Here is a 20,000-nt window from a genome sequence, read left to right on the forward strand (position 1 = left end):
TTTCACAGAATTCTAACTTCTGGCGCAAGTACCCATAAGGTTTCCCTTTAGGATATCGTATAATAACAAGGGACGTATGCTTGACACGCCACATAGCTATCTGCACCCCACATAGAGTTTACGCTTTGAGGGGGAAGTGTGACAAATATCAGGAGGAGCCGTTACAAAACTCTCCTCCTGCGTTACTGTTACGGTACCTAGCAATGTAAACAAACGGCCGCCATAGCTGGCCCCCATCTTGGTTTACGTTACATCCGCGTGCTCCATTCCTGTATCTGTAGCGTTCCTGACAGTGTGTTTTTTCCCAGTGTTCGCTATTTTATCACATCATGTCACAATCTTCAGCTTCGCCTTCTTCTGGAAAGTTGAGTACCATATTCTTGTATTGTATAAATAAGCTCTAGCCGTAAAGTAACGACTTTTTATCTTTAACTCTTGTGTTTTGTGGCTGAGCTGTGTCCCGACCGGAGGCGTTATCTTTCGATGCTGTTGCTCGCCTCGCATGCTTTATTTAGTTAGCCAGAGCAACCTTCCCGGTCTTATAACTAATAACTTCATTAGTTATTTAGTCTTCATTGCTAGGAGTTAGTTATATTATGCGTTAGTATTCGTTTAGGCAACTATGTTAGCCTACCCTATGCTAGATTGCTAGCCTAGCCCCTAGGCTCGATAGCCTAGTGTTCATGTTTACTTCTTGCATGATATGATTAGTGTTCCTAGTGTTATTTTATAAATGAAGACATAGGCATTTATACAAACAAGATTCAGTGATTGCACAGATGTTATTTCGCCTTCTAGGGAGTATACAATGAGTTTCGGTGATATTGGTAGTCTTCTCCCTTGCCCCTAACCTAACGCTGGGGCTATTGTATACTCCCTTACCTCCCCAGTTACCTTTCCTTAGGTAATCTCCTCCCTCTGAGGTAGCCTAGGCTAGATCCTACTCCTCCTTACCTCGATATGCTTTCGGGTAAGGTTCGGCTAGGATTTTTTCCTACCCCACTCCTTGCCATAGTACATGCGCTTTGAGTCTGGGACGGAACCTCAGAGTACCAGTCGTTCGCCCCCAGCTCCCCTTTAGGAGAATGTACTCTCCTTCTGGTCCCTGCTGGAGGGTGAAGATGGTGGGGCTGTGCCTTTCCCCCTAGTCCACACTTGGTTGGGTTAAGTCCCGTCCTCCCTGTGGCCTAGCGACTTGTCCTCCCCCTGCCCTTCCTAGTCTAGGAGACTATCTCACCTAGCCTAGGTTATGCAGTCCATGGGATTCTGCTTCTTTATAGTTTAGGACAAGACATTAGTGCTGTACCTACTCTCTGCTAACCTACCCTAGGCTGGAGAATGGACTCTTCTTACCTAGATAGGCTGGCCCTGAACAGAATCCCCACCCCTGGGAGTGCCGGTGGGAGCTACGCCTCCTTCCTACACTCCCCCCCAGGACCCTCTTCCCCTCCCCCTCTATCCCTTTAGTGTTGGCATAGCCTTCACACCCCTGTCCGCCATCCTACAACTCCACCGAGAGCCGGTGGGTTGCCGGTTCGGCTCGGTCCTTTCGTTGGTTGGTCCGTACTGCTGTGCTGCCCGCACATTGTCGAACTATGGGTTAGCAATCGTCGGTCGGTCTGCCAGCGGAGGACCTCCCTTCTTGAGTGTTCTTCGGCCCTCCCTTGGGCCGCCACTAGCAACATAGCCTACCGCCGGATCTCTGCCGCCGGATGAAAAGGAGTACCCCTCCCTTTCATTTGAACACCCCTTCCGGAGGAAGATTGGATTGGGTACTGGGTATTACCCTTCCCTCTTTCTCCTCCTATCCTATCCCTCTCTCTCATAGTGCCGGTCCACTGCCGGGGCGGCGCCAGCCGTCAGAGTCTTCGGTGCCCTACCTATCTCATTGAATGATGTCTGTGTCGGTTACCGTTGTCGGCCGCTTGCCGGCGATCTGCCATCACCTAAGGTGTTACCCTCTCTCTCTGCCACATAGACTGATGGCTGGGAAGGGTCCATCCTTGATGGGGACCTGCCGGCGCCAGTTGAGCCTCCGGCATGCCGCCAGGCTGCCGGGGCCACCATTCCTGGCGTTACAGTGGATTGTCACTCCTCCCTCCTGCCGGCCCCGTGTCGGCAGCTAATATTATGCAGCTATGGATAATAGCCAGTACACCTATGGCATAGTTATACCCTAGACTGAAAACTATTATGTATGGTTGTACAGTAAACGGATTTTGAGCGAAGCGAAAAATCTATTTTTTGGGTGAGATAGCCATGACGTCCTGATGGAAGGTTCCTTCAGTAGCACCCTGAGGGTATATATGACTACAGTAGATATTCCCAGAGAATTAAACTAAAGGTTTCACAGAATTCTAACTTTTGGCGCGAGTACCCATAAGGTTTCCCTTTAGGATATCATATAATAACAGGGGACGTATGCTTGACACGCCACATAGCTATCTGCTCCCCACATAGCGTTTACACTTCTAGGGGGAAGTGTGGTAAGTATCAGGAGGAGCCATTACAAAACTCTCCTCCTGTGTTACTGTTGCGGTACCTAGCGATGTAAACAAATGGTCGCCATGTTGGCCGCCATCTTGGTTTACGTCACATCCGCGTGCTTCATTCCTAATTCTGTAGCGTTCCTGACAGAGTGTTTTTTCCCAGTGTTCGCTATTTTATCGCATCATGTTGCAATCGTCAGCCTCGCCTTCTTCTGGAAAGTTGAGTACCATATTCTTGTATTGTATAAATAAGCTCTAGCCGTAAAGTAACGACTTTTTATCTTTAAATCTTGTGTTTTGTGGCTGAGCTGTGGCCCGACCAGAGGCGTCATGTTTCGACGCTGTTGCTCGGCTCGCATGCTTTATTTAGTTAGCCAGAGCAACCTTCCTGGTCTTATAACTAATAACTTCATTAGTTATTTAGTCTTCATTGCTAGGAGTTAGTTATATTATGCATTAGTATTCGTTTAGGCAACTATGTTAGCCTACCCTATGCTAGATTGCTAGCCTAGCCCCTAGGCTCGATAGCCTAGTGTTCATGTTTACTTCCTGCATGATATGATAAGTGTTCCTAGTGTTATTTTATAAATGAAGACATAGGCATTTATACAAACAAGATTCAGTGATTGCACAGATGTTATTTCGCCTTCTAGGGAGTATACAATGGGTTTCGGTGATATTGGTAGTCTTCTCCCTTGCCCCTAACCTAACGCTGGGGCTATTGTATAATCCCTTACCTCCCCAGTTACCTTTCCTTAGGTAATCTCCTCCCTCTGAGGTAGCCTAGGCTACATCCTACCCCTCCTTACCTCGATATGCTTTCGGGTAAGGTTCGGCTAGGATTTTTTCCTACCCCACTCCTTGCCATAGTACATGCGCTTTGAGTCTGGGACGGAACCTCAGAGTACCAGTCGTTCGCCCCCAGCTCCCCTTTAGGAGAATGTACTCTCCTTCTGGTCCCTGCTGGAGGGTGAAGATGGTGGGGCTGTGCCTTTCCCCCTAGTCCACACTTGGTAGGGTTAAGTCCCGTCCTCCCTGTGGCCTAGCGACTTGTCCTCCCCCTGCCCTTCCTAGTCTAGGAGACTAGCTCACCTAGCCTAGGTTAGGCAGTCCATGGGATTCTGCTTCTTTATAGTTTAGGACAGGACATTAGTGCTGTACCTACTCTGTGCTAACCTACCCTAGGCTGGAGAATGGACTCTTCTTACCTAGATAGGCTGGCCCTGAACAGAATCCCCACCCCTGGGAGTGCCGGTGGGAGCTACGCCTCCCTCCTACACTCCCCCTCAGGACCCTCTTCCCCTCCCCCTCTATCCCTTTAGTGTTGGCTTAGCCTTCACACCTCTGTCCGCCATCCAACAACTCCACCGAGAGCCGGTGGGATGCCGGTTCGGCTCGGTCCTTTCGTTGGTTGGTCCGTACTGCTGTGCTGCCCGCACATTGTCGAACTATGGGTTAGCATTCGTCGGTCGGTCTGCCAGCGGAGGACCTCCCTTCTTGAGTGTTCTTCGGCCCTCCCTTGGGCCGCCAATGGCAACATAGCCTACTGCCGGCTCTCTGCCGCCGGAGGAAAAGGAGTACCCCTCCCTTTCATTTGAACACTCCTTCCGGAGGAAGATTGGATTGGGTACTGGGTATTACCCTTCCCTCTCTCTCCTCCTATCCTATCCCTCTCTCTCATAGTGCCGGTCTACTGCCGCCCCCACTCTGCCGGCGCCAGCTGTCAGAGTCTTCGGTGCCCTACTTGTCTCATTGAATGATGTCTGTGTCGGTTACCGTTCCCGGCGGCCGGAAGCCGCCGGCTTGCCGGCGATCTGCCATCACCTAAGATGTTACCCTCTCTCTCTGCCACATAGACTGATGGCTTGGAAGGGTCCATCCTTGATGGGGACCTGCTGGCGCCAGTTGAGCCTCCGGCATGCCGCCAGGCTGCCGGTGCCACCATTCCTGGCGTTACAGTGGACAGTTACTCCTCCCTCCTGCCGGCCCCGTGCCGGCAGCTAATATTATGCAGCTATGGATAATAGCCAGTACACCTATGGCATAGTTATACCCTAGACTGAAAACTATTATGTATGGTTGTACAGTAAACGGATTTTGAGCGAAGCGAAAAATCAATTTTTGGGTGAGATAGCCATGACGTCCTGATGGAAGGTTCCTTCAGTAGCTTCCTGAGGGTATATATGACTACAGTAGATATTCCCAGAGAATTAAACTAAAGGTTTCACAGAATTCTAACTTTTGGCGCGAGTACCCTTAAGGTTTCCCTTTAGGATATCATATAATATCAGGGGACGTATGCTTGACACGCCACATAGCTATCTGCTCCCCACATAGCGTTTACGCTTCTAGGGGGAAGTGTGGTAAGTATCAGCAGGAGCCATTACAAAACTCTCCTCCTGCATTACTGTTACGGTACCTAGCGATGTAAACAAACGGCCGCCATAGCTGGCCGCCATAGCTGGCCGCCATCTTTGTTTACGTCACATCCACGTGGTTCATTCCTGTATCTGTAGCGTTCCTGACAGAGTGTTTTTTCCCTGTGTTCGCTATTTTATCACATCATGTTGCAATCTTCAGCCTCGCCTTCTTCTGGAAAGTTGAGTAACATATTCTTGTATTGTATAAATAAGCTCTAGCCGTAAAGTAACGACTTTTTATCTTTAAATCTTGTGTTTTGTGGCTGAGCTGTGGCCCGACCAGAGGCATCATGTTTCGACACTGTTGCTCGCCTCGCATGCTTTATTTAGTTAGCCAGAGCAACCTTCCCGGTCTTATAACTAATAACTTCATTAGTTATTTAGTCTTCATTGCTAGGAGTTAGTTATATTATGCGTTAGTATTCGTTTAGGCAACTTTGTTTGCCTACCCTATGCTAGATTTCTAGCCTAGCCCCTAGGCTCGATAGCCTAGTGTTCATGTTTACTTCTTGCCTGGTATAATAAGTGTTCCTAGTGTTATTTTATAAATGAAGACATAGGCATTTATACAAACAAGATTCAGTGATTTCACAGATGTTATTTCGCTTATTGTATACTTCCTTACCTCCCCAGTTACCTTTCCTAAGGTAATCTCCTCCCTCTGAGGTAGCCTAGGCTACATCCTACCCCTCCTTACCTCGATATGCTTTCGGGTAAGGTTAGGCTAGGATTTTTCCTACCCCACTCTTGTACAGTAAAAATTTTTCCAGCATATTCTGCGCTTCCATGTGCAGTCTCTTGCCGGGACCTAATCTTATAAGGGGCCTAGCTTATACACCTTTTTCTTATATACTTAATGAATTCACCTTCCCCCTCTTACTGTACCTAATTCCCTAGAGGAAGCCTAAGCTTGGCTCATCCATCACGGATGTTTTTTCCTCCCCCTAAGGCTTATGAAGGTCTTCTAGAATTAGTTACAGCATGGGGTCACGGCAATTGGCTGGGCGGGATGCACAAATATGTGTCTTTCCTACCTCCTTTCTGGCTTACCTATCCTAAGCCTACACACACTGGAATCTTATATTATAAGTGTACTAACTTAATCTGATCTAAGATTAATGTAAGTCATGTTTGTATTGACTTCCTAATACTCATTTCCTCTTTCTTTTACAGGAGGAGTATGTGAAGTGTGAGAGCACATTCTGCGGTGTTCGTCGCCCTAACTTTTACGGCCACCTGGCGTGCCGGACTCATGCCGGTTGTTCCGTCATGAAGGGGAACGCTACTGGGATCCGCAGGCTTGTAACATCTGCAAGGGTCTGCTGGATGAGGCGTTCGACAACCCTCCGTCAGCAGAGGCTAGGGATAACGCCCGAGAGAAACTGCGCAAGTGGGTGCACAGGTTTCAGAAAAACTCCACGGGCCCCTATCTCCCAAGTGAGAAGATGAGAGCCATGCTCTTCCCTAAGGTATCTGCTGATGCCGTTATCTCTAAGGATGAGATCCCCTGCATCCAACTAACGGTCGAACCGGATGTTGCGGCCGCTCTCCAAGAGTGTCGTCTCGATGAGGTTGAGAGGATGTCGGATGCGTCCGAAAACACCGAAAGGACCCTCATGACGGAGGGTCAAGAAGAGGAAGAGGATCAGGTGGAAGCCCCTGATTCTGAGGACGAGGTCGCCTGTGCGCCCTCCGGGACTTCCGTCGTGGTCTCTGAACCCGTCCCCTCTACATCTGCCACCATGATACCTGTGGTACCGGGCACCCAGGATACCATCCAAGCTCTGGTGGCATTCCTGGACGAGAAGTTCCACAAGGGGCATGTGGACCTCAAGAGGGAGCTTATGACCTTTAAGAAGCAGCCAAAGAAGATCTCCGTCAAAGATCTTCCCCCTGCTCAGTGACCAATCCCTGGAGGCATGCAAAACAACTGCCAATCACGACTGGACGCATCTTCATCAACGATAAGCTAGGTGCCGTCCCCCTTGAAGAGGTGGAGTTCTACCCTAGTTTTGACACCTACCCGGACTGTTACATCGGTCTCAAGTCCGAACCAGTCTCCAAGGAGGAGACCGAGCCTAAGGAGGTCATAGTGCTTGACCACGCCAAGGCTCAAGCTATGCTGGCTGACTGCCTCAAGAGCAGAGGATATACATACTCCAAAATGCCGGCACTGAGCAAGAAACACCCGTCCTTTCTTGTTCCTCCCACCATGGTCTTTCCCTTCGCGGAAAAGGCCCTGAATTCCGTGTTAAAGGCGGTGGAGGAAGGAAAACCCTGCCCTACATTGGAGGAATGTAGGCCTCTCTCCCTCGCCCTACCTCCCGATGATAAAAGCTGGAAGGACATCCAGCTTACCTTCACGGGTGGAAAGCTGGAGGCTGACGTCGCTGGACGTCAGTTTAATGAAGACCTACCCAAGCTCACCGACTATCTCTTGCGTCGGGAACAGGACACGAAAGAGAGGCTGGTCGCCTCTCTGTCTCTTCAAGTACAACTTGAGACAATGGCCGGCGACACTCGGGTCCCGGACCACTACATGGTTCTTGCAAAGACCCACCTTGTGACCTTGTTGAAGGACTTGTACAGCTTCATCAAGGCCCGAAGAGCCTGTAGAGAGTTCGTGTTTGCGGATGCCACCGTTAAACACGAACCCCGGAAACTGATCTCCTCCAACATCTGGGGCAAATACCTCTTTCCAGTAGACCTGGTGAAAGAGATTGCGGACAAAGCCGCCACTGAGAATCGGAACCTTCTCAATAATATGGGCATGTCCCGAAAGAGGAAATTTTCTCAGGATGAGGGTCCACAGCCTAAGAAAAAGTTCAACAAGCCCCGACCCCAGCAGCGTCAGGCCAAACGCCAGTTTCCGGCACCCGCTACTCCCCAGCTAGTGGCTCAACCACAGCAGACATTTCAGCTGGTCCCTCAGCCGGTGGTGGCCCAGTCACCATTCTTCACCCCTGCCTACGAAAGACAATCCACTACCTTTCACCCCAGAGGCAGAGGCTCCGGCAAGGACTCCTCTCGTCGTCCATCCAGAGGGAGAGGAGGAAGGGAAGCAAGCAGCCGAGGTGGTAAACCCTCGGGAAACCAGAAGCAATGAAGTGCTTACTGTGGGAGGAAGACTCCGCCTCTTCCAGGATCGTTGGACCTTTGATCCTTGGGCCCACAGCACATCGTCAAGAAGGGACTAGGGTGGAGCTGGATAAAACCACTTCCAGTCTTCCACCAATTCTTCCAACCCTCAACCCCCATCCTGGAAGAATATGTCCGAGAACTCTTGAACAAGAAGGTGATCAAGAGGGTAAAGTCTACCAGGTTTCAGGGAAGACTGTTTTGTGTTCCCTAGAAAAACTTGGACAAACTCAGTCATTCTGGACTTGTCCCCTCTCAACAAGTTCATTGCGAACAACAAATTCAAGATGCTGACTCTTCAACAGATAAGATCCCTACTGCCTCACAAGGCTTATACGGTCTCAATAGACCTGGCGGACGCATACTGGCACATTCCAATGAATCACCTGGCTTCCTCCTACCTAGGATTCAAGCTTCAAAGAAGACAATACACCTTCAGGGCTATGCCCTTCGGATTCAACGTGGCCCCAAGAATTTTCACGAAGCTCGCAGACACGATCCTCCAACAGCTACGCCTTCAAGGCATCCAGGTGATGGCTTACCTAGACAATTGGCTGGTCTGGGCGACATCGTCAGAAGAATGCTCGCGTGCCTGCAGAAAGGTGACCCAGTTCCTGGAACATCTGGGTTTCAAAATCAATACCAAAAAGTCTCGACTGTCTCCAGCTCAGAAGTTTCAATGGTTGGGAATCCATTGGAGCCTTCAGTCACACCATCTTTTCATCCCTCTGAAGAAAAGGAAGGAAATAGCCGGATCTGTCAAGAGACTTCTAAAATCCAAACGGATTTCAAGACGACAACAGGAACGAGTGCTCGGCTCCCTACAGTTCGCCTCAATGACAGACCCAGTGCTACGAGCACATCTAAAAGATGCATCGGGAGTCTGGAGATGAAACGCATCCATCGCTCGAAGAGATCTCAAGAGACCTCTGCCAACCAGGCTTTGCTCACTCCTCAAGCTGTGGTCGGAGGCAAAGAACCTGAAAAGATCAGTTCCTCTTCAACCACCACCTCCGTTGGTCATCATCCCCACGGATGCCTCGCTAGAAGGATGGGGAGGCCACTCCCACCAGCGACAAGTTCAAGAAACATGGTCTCCCCTATTCAAGACATTCCACATCAACATCTTGGAGGCCATGGCGGTTCTTCTCACTCTGAAGAAACTGTCTCCTCGTCCTTCGATCCACATCCGTCTTACTCTGGACAGCGCCGTTGTGGTCAGATGTCTCAACCGTCAGGGCTCACAATTGCCCCAACTCAACCAGGTGCTGTTACCCATCTTCCGCCTAGTGGACAGGAAGAAATGGCACGTCTCAGCAGTTCACTTACAAAGATTCCGCAGTGTGACAGCGGACGCTCTATCGAGGACAAGCCCCATAGAGTCGGAATGGTCTCTAGACGCAAGATCATTCTCCTTCATCTCCCGTCAAGTCCCGGAACTGCAGATCGACCTCTTCGCGACGAGCGACAACAACCATCTTCCTCTATACTTGACTCCATACGAGGACCCCAAAGCGGAAGCGGTGGACGCCATGTCCCTGGATTGGAACAGATGGTCCAAGATTTACCTGTTCCCTCCACCCAACCTTCTGCTGAAAGTCCTCTCCAAACTGAGAACCTTCAAGGGAACAGCAGCCCTAGTGGCTCCCAAGTGGACCCAGAGCAACTGGTTCCTTCTAGTCCTGGAGCAACAGCCCAAGCTGATCCCTCTGCCGGACCCAGTTCTCTCCCAGCAGGTTCAGAAGTCGACTGTCTTCGCTTCATCAAGGAAAACCAGACACCTTCATCTCATGATTTTCTCTCTCTAGCCGTAAAGAAAAGGTTTGGAATCTCGAGGAAATGTTTAGACTTCTTAGAGGAATACAAAACAAAGTCTACCAGAAGGCAATGTGAGTCATCCTGGAAGAAGTGGGTATCCTTCGTCAAGGCAAAGAATCCTACGGAAATAACCATAGATTTCTGTATGTCCTTTTTCATTCACCTTCATGGACAAGGCTTAGCAGCCAACACGATTTCCACTTGTAAATCGGCCTTGGCAAGACCACTACTGTATGTCTTCCAGATAGACCTGTCCAACGAAATCTTTAACAAACTTCCGAAGGCATGTGCTAGACTCCGTCCTGCACCCCCCCCCCCCCCCCCCCCGTCGAGACCCATCTCCTGGTCTCTGGATAAGGTGCTCCATTTTGCCGCTAGCGTGGACAATGAATCTTGCCCTCTGAAAGGCTTGACTCAAAAAGTGATTTTCCTTTTTGCTCTCGCCTCGGGAGCACGAGTCAGTGAAATAGTGGCTTTATCTAGGGAAGAGGGCCAGATACAGTTCGCCGAAACAAGGGAACTTACCCTCTTCCCTGACCCAACGTTTCTCTCTAAGAATGAACTCCCTACTAAGAGGTGGGGTCCATGGAGAATCTGCCCTCTGAAGGAAGATGTCTCTCTATGCCCAGTGGAGAGTCTAAAGGTCTATCTTCGAAGAACTTCAGACTTTGGCGGAGGACAACTCTTTAAAGGAGAAACATCGGGTAGTGATTTGTCACTTAAACAACTAAGGGCGAAAATCACCTACTTTATTCGCAGAGCAAATCCTGACAGTACACCCGCAGGTCATGATCCTAGAAAAGTCGCCTCTTCCCTAAACTTTTTCCAAGGAATGGATTTCGAAAGCCTTTCATCCTTCACAGGCTGGAAATCCTCAAGAGTGTTCTTTAAACACTATGCGAAGCAGGTGCACGAAGTGAAAAGATTCATGGTAGCCGCAGGTAGTGTGTTGAAACCTGCTGCTTAGTGCTGCGTAGGACAGTGAGTTATTTCGGGACTCTTAACTCAACGGGTGCTAGTGTTGACCATAGTGCGATACATAGTGATTTTAAGTGCCATTTAGTGGCATGAAAGACTGTTCTTCTACAGGATGAAGTAACATAGATTTGAACACGTGTGCCACATGTTTATTCGGACATGAAGTGTATTATGACTTAAAAGACTTTTAGTTCCTTTGGAACCCATGTGTGTAATGACAAGTTTTCCTTTCAGATTCCACACCCTTGTCTTATGTAGTCATTAATCTATGTTTATTATTCAATAATTTTATTTAGATTATTTATCTTATTTCATATTATTGCGAATATTTTCTTGAATAAAATAGAATTTTCGCTACCATACGCGTCTTATTTCGCCCCTCTATATGAAATATACTACTGTTACTGAGTTTTATTTGCCCCTATCGTCCAAACAGGACTTCCCTGCCAGGGGAGGAGGAAGCCACATCATAGTTTATGCCATTGGTAGCGACATGTAATGGAGATGTCACGGTCTCTAAGGTCATCAAACCAAAAGAATATTGTTTGAAGTAGAAGGCACTACCGAAACAGGGAAAATCCATGATACACTAATTCTCTGGTACACTTCCATTAGGACGTTATGGCTTGAGCCCAAAAAACGGATTTTGAGCGAAGCGAAAAATCTATTTTTGGGTGAGATAGCCATGACGTCCTGATGGACCCGCCCTCGTTCTCTATTCTGGCCTGTCAGGCCCCTCCCTTTCTTATTGTATCATGGAGGCTGACAGTTACGCTGGATAGAATCAGGAATGAAGCGTGCGGATGTGACGTAAACCAAGATGGCGGCCAGCTATAGCGGCCGTTTGTTTACATTGCTAGGTACCGTAACAGTAACGCAGGAGGAGAGTTTTGTAACGGCTCCTCCTGATACTTGTCACACTTCCCTCTCGAAGTGTAAACGCTATGTGGGGTGCAGATAGCTATGTGGCGTGTCAAGCATACGTACCCTGTTATTATACGATATCCTAAAAGGAAACCTTATGGGTACTCGCGCCAGAAGTTAGAATTCTGTGAAACCTTTAGTTTAATTCTCTGGGAATATCTACTGTAGTCATATATACCCTCAGGAAGCCACTGAAGGAACCTTCCATCAAGACGTCATGGCTATCTCACCCAAAACTAGATTTTTCGCTTCGCTCAAAATCCGTTTTATATATATATATATATATATATATATATATATATATATATATATATATATATATATATATATGATATATTCTTATGAAGCTGGTCTAGTGTAGGGTAAATACAGTAGATTATTCATGTATTTTATTCATGTTTTCACATGCGGATTGCAGAGGTGAAAAGCCAGATCTCAAGATGAGTTCCTCTCGTGTAGGTATAAGTTTATTATGTGAATTGCGTAAGACTTTCATTATTAATTTCATTGTATTCCTTATTCAATCAGTATGTGTAAATTTACGCTATTTTTAAGAATTAACTTTTTATTTCACATAATTTTGTTATGAAGTTTTACATAATCTGTCTGAGAGTGTTATGTGACCATACGAGATAGGAACAAGGGCTTATGTAAATGTTTTTTTTATAATTTATGAAGTATTGCGTCGTGTGAGATAAAATACGCAATTCTTTTGTCTGCCATGTGCTTTGGAAGATTCCCAAAAATCCTAGCGTTAGATCTTATCTTTTTATTTATTTCGAGGTCAAAGGGTCGGTCCTGGAATGTTCTGAAAGTATTCAAGTTTCAAATAAAGGCGACCCCAGGAGTGCATAGATCAGATAGAGAAATCCAGCTTCAAGTCCCAGCCATCTTCCCCTCTCCCTCTCAGCCCAGTGTATTGTTTTAAAAGTTTTTGATGAAATTTCTAAGTTTTGGTGTGATGGGTTTTCATAAACGTAGTGAGTATTTATAAAAATTCTCTTGGAGCTTTTGAAAATGGCCCTTAGTAACGTGGAAGGTTTCGCTGAGAGAAGGTTATAATATTATCAGTTGTAAACCCTCCTCGGGCATGAAGTTTCAACCATCGTTCCGACCAAGTGTCAAGTATCCGCTGAACCATGGAAACCAGTTCAGTAATAACTACGTGAACAAGTTCAACAGTTACAGTGGAAGTAGCATGGGTACTGTTCCTAAGCAGAATGTGATAGTATCACAGCAACAATCGTCTAATCGTCCTCCTTCAAGTATCGTGAAAGATGTGCTGAAGGTAGATATTGTCTGTTTTTAGTGTTTCAGTAAGGAATGTTGGTCAAACCAACCGAAAGCAGTTGCCCAAGTGATTAAGGATGATTTGACTTCACAGAATTTGAAGACGAAGAAACAAACGGTAAAGGTCGAAAAGGAAAATAAATCAGCCAACGTTTACACGACGAACAGGACAAACCCAAACAAGTTGGATACCTTTAAACCATATATTTATGAAAGTATGTTAGCAGCAATAGACAAGAGTGAGAACACCGGTCAGAATAGTGTGCGAAACAGGTTGTAACCATAGTGTGGTGGTACGAGTACACCCGTTTGTGGAATAGTCTCTCATAGGAGACTCGGTTATTTTGAAGGGAATAGGAGGTGAAGAAATTACCCATATTTGCCGTTTGAAACTGTCATGCAAGTTGGTGACGGGTAATTTTGAATTTGCAGTAAAGGATTCATTGGCTGTCGAAGAAGTAGACGTCCTGCTGGGTAATGAGGTTGGTGGAAAGCCGTTTGTGCCCTCTCCCATTGTAACGGAGAAACCATTGAAGTATAGTCCTACGACTGAAGTAGAGAAGGACTACCCATAACTGTGTGATGATTAGAAGTATGACGAAGAAAGTGTCTGTGGAAAATGAAGAAAAGAAATTGAAGGAGCAATGAACTTGGAAGATTTGTTTTCCAAAGAAGAGGATTCCCTTGATGGTACGCAAGAGGAGAAGTGGACAGACAAGTGGACAAGAAAACCAAGAAAAAATGGACCTGGAAGAAATAGAAAACTCACTGTTAGAAGTATGACAAGAGAGTAGGAAAAGGCTGATAGGATTGCAACGGAAGAATGCAACGTTAACAGACTTATTGTTCCGTGTGGCGGACGAGAGGGAGGCACAGCAGTCTCCGACCTGTTATTATCTTAAGGACTGGTTGCTTATAAGGAAGCATAGACCCGCCAATACACCCCGGGAATGCCGAATGGGGGATATATCGTCAGATATTAACTCCCGCACTGTTGAGAAGACGGGATCCATGTAGCGCACGGGACGCGACATATGGGGATAAGGAAGATAACGGAGAAGATTATGAAACACTTTTTCTGGCCTGGCATGTATAAGGACATGAGCCAGTTTTGCCATGCATGTCACATATGTCAGATGGCTGGAAAGCCGAACGAGTACATTAAGAAAGCTCCCTTACACCCGATAGAAGTGCGAGGAGAACTCTTTAGCAAAGTAATGATCGACATAGTGGGACCTTTACCAAGGAGGAAAAAAGGTCACGATATGTTAATCATGATGTGTCTAGTGACAAGATACCCCGAAGCCATACCTGTCAGGAACACCAGTGCCAAAATAAACGCCGAGAAGTTACTAGACCTTTTCAATAAGTTTGGTATTCCGGAAATCGTTCAATGTGACTGAGGTACGAATTTCACGTAAAAATTGTTTCAGGACGTAATGAAACTGTTGGATGTGAAACAACTACTATCAACTGCTTAACATCAGGAGACTCAAGTTGCATGAGAGAGGTTTCATCAAACTTTGAAAAGTATGTTAATGAAGTTTTGCAATGAAACTGGGAACGAAGGGACATCGGACTACCATTGATGTTATTTGAGGTACGTAATGCTTATCAAGAAAGCATGGGATGTAGCCCGAATGAAATAGTATTTGGACGAGAAGTGCGAGGACAGATTAAAATGTTAACAGAAAAATGGAAGGATCGAGAGGAAACAGATGGAGACTATGTCAAGAATTTGAGGAAAAGGATCGGCGGGATAGGAAACTTTCCCTAGAAAACCTTTAGATGATTCAAGAGAAAATGAAGAAAAGGCTCGAAATGAAAAGTAAGGACAGACAGTTTTCGGTAGGACAAAAGGTATTGGTATTCTTGCCGATAAGGAGATTCCTACTCGCCAACAATTTCCAAGGACCATTCAAGATTTTGGAGAAGGTCAGTGATGTGACCTACGTTATCGAAACCTCAGGAAGAAGGAAAAGTCAGAGGAAAGTACACGTTTACCCATTGAAACCCTACTTATGTGAAAACGAGACCGAAGCTTCACAAGTGTGTATGGCGTAAATCATACCATCCACGGAAGACGACGATGGATATGAGGTAGGTGCAGTAAGCAAAGTGATTAATTTGTCTACCATTCGGAATTTGGGAGGGAAATTAACTTATTTGAACCAGAAGCAACAATTGGAATTAGGTCGATTAAGTAGAAGTTTCCATGAAATTGTCTCGAACGTCCCAAAACGAACCAACCTGACAAAGCATGAGATACACCTCAAAACAACGGAAAGGCCATTTAAAAAATGCTCCTATAGACTGTTGCCGTATCACTGAGAAGTCATGAGAAAAGAAGTAGACTATTTGTTACAAAACGGATTAACCGAACAAAGTTCTAACCCTCACAGTTCCTCATGCTTGCTCGTGAAAAAACTGGACAGATCTTTTATGTGTGCGGACTACCGAAAGTTAAACTTGATCAGTGTGGCTGATAATTATCCATTGCCGCCCATTGACCAACTACTCGACAATATCGGACAAGTGAGGTTCATCTCCAAGATCAACTTGTTGAAAGGCTATTATTAAATTCCTTTGGACGACGATGCAAAATTGTTATCAGCTTTTATAACCTCGTTTGGGTTATATCAATATACTGTCATGCCATTTGGTCTAATGAATGCCCCCGCTACTTTTCAAAGTGTGATGGATAACGTTCTAGGATCGATAGGAGTAGGAGGCATATATCTTGATGATCTTGTGGTATATTCATCGACCTAGGAAGAACATCTCCGAATGCTGAAGAGGCATTTCAAAAGCTGCGACGAGCATACCTGACAATTAACCTGGAGAAGAGCGAATTTGGAAAGACAACAGTTCGGTATTTGGGATTTGAAGTAGGAAGAGGACTAATCGCCCCGGTAGCCTCTAACATCGAAGGAATAAGGAAAGCATCATTCTCTTCAACGAGGAAGCAGTTACAACGCTTTTTAGGGATGGCAGGATTCTCCCGACCTTTTTGCCTGAACTTGTCAACTGTAGTCGCATCTTTGAGGGTTTGACTAGCCCCAAGAAAAAATTTGTATGGACCAACGAGTGCCAAGAATCATTCGACAGGATAAGGGCCATATTAACGTCGAAACCGATGACTGCGAGCACTTCATTCTATAAAGAAATTCCTAAGCCAAGTGGATGCATCGGGTAACGGGATTGGAGCTGTTTTATCGCAAGAAGGCGAGGAAGGAATTCTTCACCCTGTTTGTTTTATGTCGTCGAAGCTGAAGAAACATCAGCAAGCCTACTCAACAGTTGTAAAGGAACTACTAGCGTTAGTTACAGTAATAAACAAGTTTGAGGTCTATGTGAATCGACCACAAAATGAAGAGATTATAGTGTATTCGGATCATAATCCTTTAACTTTTGTGAATAAGATGAAAAATAATGATCTAAGGTTAACTAGGTGGTCATTATGTTTGCAACCATATTGTATTAATATAAAGCATATATCAGGTAAAGATAACGTGGTTGCAGATTATTTATCTCGGGCTGAATCGATAGATTGAGGCCCGGAATAAATAATCTTTTTTGTGGGGGAGCTATCTTACGAAGCCTGTCTAGTGTAGAGTAAATACAGTAGATTATTCATGTATTTTATTTATGTTTTCACATGTGTATTGCAGAGGTGAAAAGTCAGCTCTTGAGATGAGTACCTCTCCCCTAGTTTATTATGTAAATTATGTAAGATTTTTATCCTTAATTTCACTGTGTTCTTTATTCAAGTCAGTATATGTTACTTTGTTATTTTTAAGAATTTTCGTTTCACGTAATTTTTTTACAAAGGCTTATGTAAGTATTTGAGAGTGTTATGGGACTATACGAGATAGGAACAAGGGCTTGTGTAAATGTTTTATTTTTATTTTTATGAGGTATTACGTCATATTAGAGAGAGAATACACAATTCTTTTGTCTGCCATGTGCTTCGGAATATTCCCGAAAATCCTAGCGTTAGAACTTATCTTTTTGTATATCGAGGACAAGGGGTGGGCTGAGCTAGCTTAGAGAAAGAGCTGTCTCACGTTGCGTGGGTACGCGTTCGAGAGAGCAATACTTGGTAATTATGACGCCCATAGGCCAGCCTCCAAGCTACCAGAACTCGGTCCTGGAATGTTCTGGAAGTAGCTAAGTTTCATAGATCAGATAGAGAATTTCAGCCTTAAGTTATAGCCATCCCCCCTCTCTCTCTCTCTCTCTCTCAGTCCAGTGTATTGTTTTAAAAGTGTTCAGTGAAATTTCAAAGGTTTGGTGTGATGGGTTTTTGTAAATGTAGTGAGTGTTTATGAAAATTCTCTTAGACCTTTTGTAAATGGCCCTGTAGTAAGGTGATAGGCATTTGTATCGTGATCTGGTTATCTATTATCATTAAGTATCAAACTTAGCTAATGTATTCAGATTTAATTTCAAGTGAAATAAGTGATTTTATAATTTTCATAAGTATTATTTCTTTTTTCTTAGTCTAAGGTTGATTCAGATTTGATATTTCAAGTCAAGTGATTATATAATTTTCAGATCGTAACATTTTTTGTTTTAATCTAAGTTTTGTTCTGACTTAATATTTTGAGTGATTTATTTGTTTTTATGTAAATTCTTTTGTCTGCCATGTGCTTCGGAATATTCCCGAAAATCCTAGCGTTAGATCTTATCTTTTTGTATTTCGAGGACAAGGAGTGGGCTGAGCTAGCTTAGAGAAAGAGCTGTCTCACGTTGCAAGGGTACGCGTTCAAGAGAGCAATAGGTAATTCTGACACCCATAGGCCAGCCCCCAAGCTACCAGATCTCAGTCCTGGAATGTTCTGGAAGTAGCTAAGTTTCATATAAAGGCAATCCCAGGCATGCATAGATCAGATAGAGAATTTCAGCCTTAAGTTATAGCCATCCCCCCTCTCTCTCTCAGTCCAGTGTATTGTTTTAAAAGTGTTCTGTGAAATTTCAAAGGTTTGGTGTGATGGGTTTTTGTAAACGTAGTGAGTGTTTATGAAAATTCTCTTAGACCTTTTGTAAATGGCCCTGTAGTAAGGTGAAAGGCATTTGTATCGTGATCTGGTTATCTATTATCATTAAGTATCAAACTTAGCTATTGTATTCAGATTTAATTTCAAGTGAAATAAGTGATTTTATAATTTTCATAAGTATTATTTCTTTTTTCTTAGTCTAAGGGTGATTCAGATTTGATATTTCAAGTCAAGTGATTATATAGTTTTCAGATCGTAACATTTTTTGTTTTAATCTAAGTTTTGTTCTGACTTAATATTTTGAGTGATTTATTTGTTTTTATGTAAATTCTTTTGTCTGCCATGTGCTTCGGAATATTCCCGAAAATCCTAGCGTTAGATCTTATCTTTTTGTATTTCGAGGACAAGGAGTGGGCTGAGCTAGCTTAGAGAAAGAGCTGTCTCACGTTGCAAGGGTACGCGTTCAAGAGAGCAATAGGTAATTCTGACACCCATAGGCCAGCCCCCAAGCTACCAGATCTCAGTCCTGGAATGTTCTGGAAGTAGCTAAGTTTCATATAAAGGCAATCCCAGGCATGCATAGATCAGATAGAGAATTTCAGCCTTAAGTTATAGCCATCCCCCCTCTCTCTCTCAGTCCAGTGTATTGTTTTAAAAGTGTTCTGTGAAATTTCAAAGGTTTGGTGTGATGGGTTTTTGTAAACGTAGTGAGTGTTTATGAAAATTCTCTTAGACCTTTTGTAAATGGCCCTGTAGTAAGGTGAAAGGCATTTGTATCGTGATCTGGTTATCTATTATCATTAAGTATCAAACTTAGCTATTGTATTCAGATTTAATTTCAAGTGAAATAAGTGATTTTATAATTTTCATAAGTATTATTTCTTTTTTCTTAGTCTAAGGGTGATTCAGATTTGATATTTCAAGTCAAGTGATTATATAGTTTTCAGATCGTAACATTTTTGTCTTAATCTAAGTTTTGTTCAGACTTAATATTTCGAGTGATTTATTTGTTTTTGTAATTTCTTTCAAAGTGTTTTAATTCATATAGATTATATTTATTTTTGTGGAATGTATTTTTCCAACACCAGTGTTTAAATTGGTATTCGCTCGTATCCCGTAAAGAATCGAGGTAAGAGTTGTTGGAATGATTATTAAGAATAATTACCCAATTTTGTTTGAGTGTATTTAAGAGACCTTTGGATATTCAGTATTTTATGTGTTACTGTCTGGGAGTTGCCTAACTGTCTCAGAGCTCGGGTGTTAATATTTCCAGGTGTTATAGATTTAATGTAAAAACAAACAGGTGAGTTTGGAACCCGAGAGGTTGTATAGCTTGCCAGTCGTAATATATATTATATTGTATTTTGGTTTCCAGACACGGGAGCTATCTTATAATAATATTAATCATCATCATCATCATCATCATCATCATCTCCTCCTACGCCTATTGATGCAGAGGGCCTCAGATTTTGCCAGTCATCTTTATCTTGAGCTTTTAATTCAATACTTCTCCATTCATCATCTCCTACTTGGCGCTTTATAGTCCTCAGCCATGTATACCTGTGTCTTCCAACTCTTCTGGTGCCTTGTGGAGCCCAGATGAATGTTTGGTGAACTAATCTCTCTTGGGAAGTGAAGAGCATTATCAACCCATCTACATCTACCCCTCATCATGATCTCATCCACTTATGGCACTCGAGTAATCTTTCTTATAGGTAGTAGGTTGGCCAGGGGACGAGCCACCCGTTGAGATACTACCGCTAGAGAGTGATGGGGTTCTTTGACTGGCCAGACAGTACTACATTAGGTCCATCTCTCTGGTTACGGTTCACATACACCGAATAGTCTGGCCTATTCATTACAGATTCTACTCTGTCCTCATACTGTACACCTGCCAACACTAAGATCACTAAACAATTCTTTTTCTCTCAAAGGGTTAACTA

The sequence above is a fragment of the Palaemon carinicauda genome, chromosome 38 (genome assembly GCF_036898095.1).
Source record: "Palaemon carinicauda isolate YSFRI2023 chromosome 38, ASM3689809v2, whole genome shotgun sequence".
In the NCBI taxonomy this organism is placed as follows: domain Eukaryota; kingdom Metazoa; phylum Arthropoda; class Malacostraca; order Decapoda; family Palaemonidae; genus Palaemon; species Palaemon carinicauda.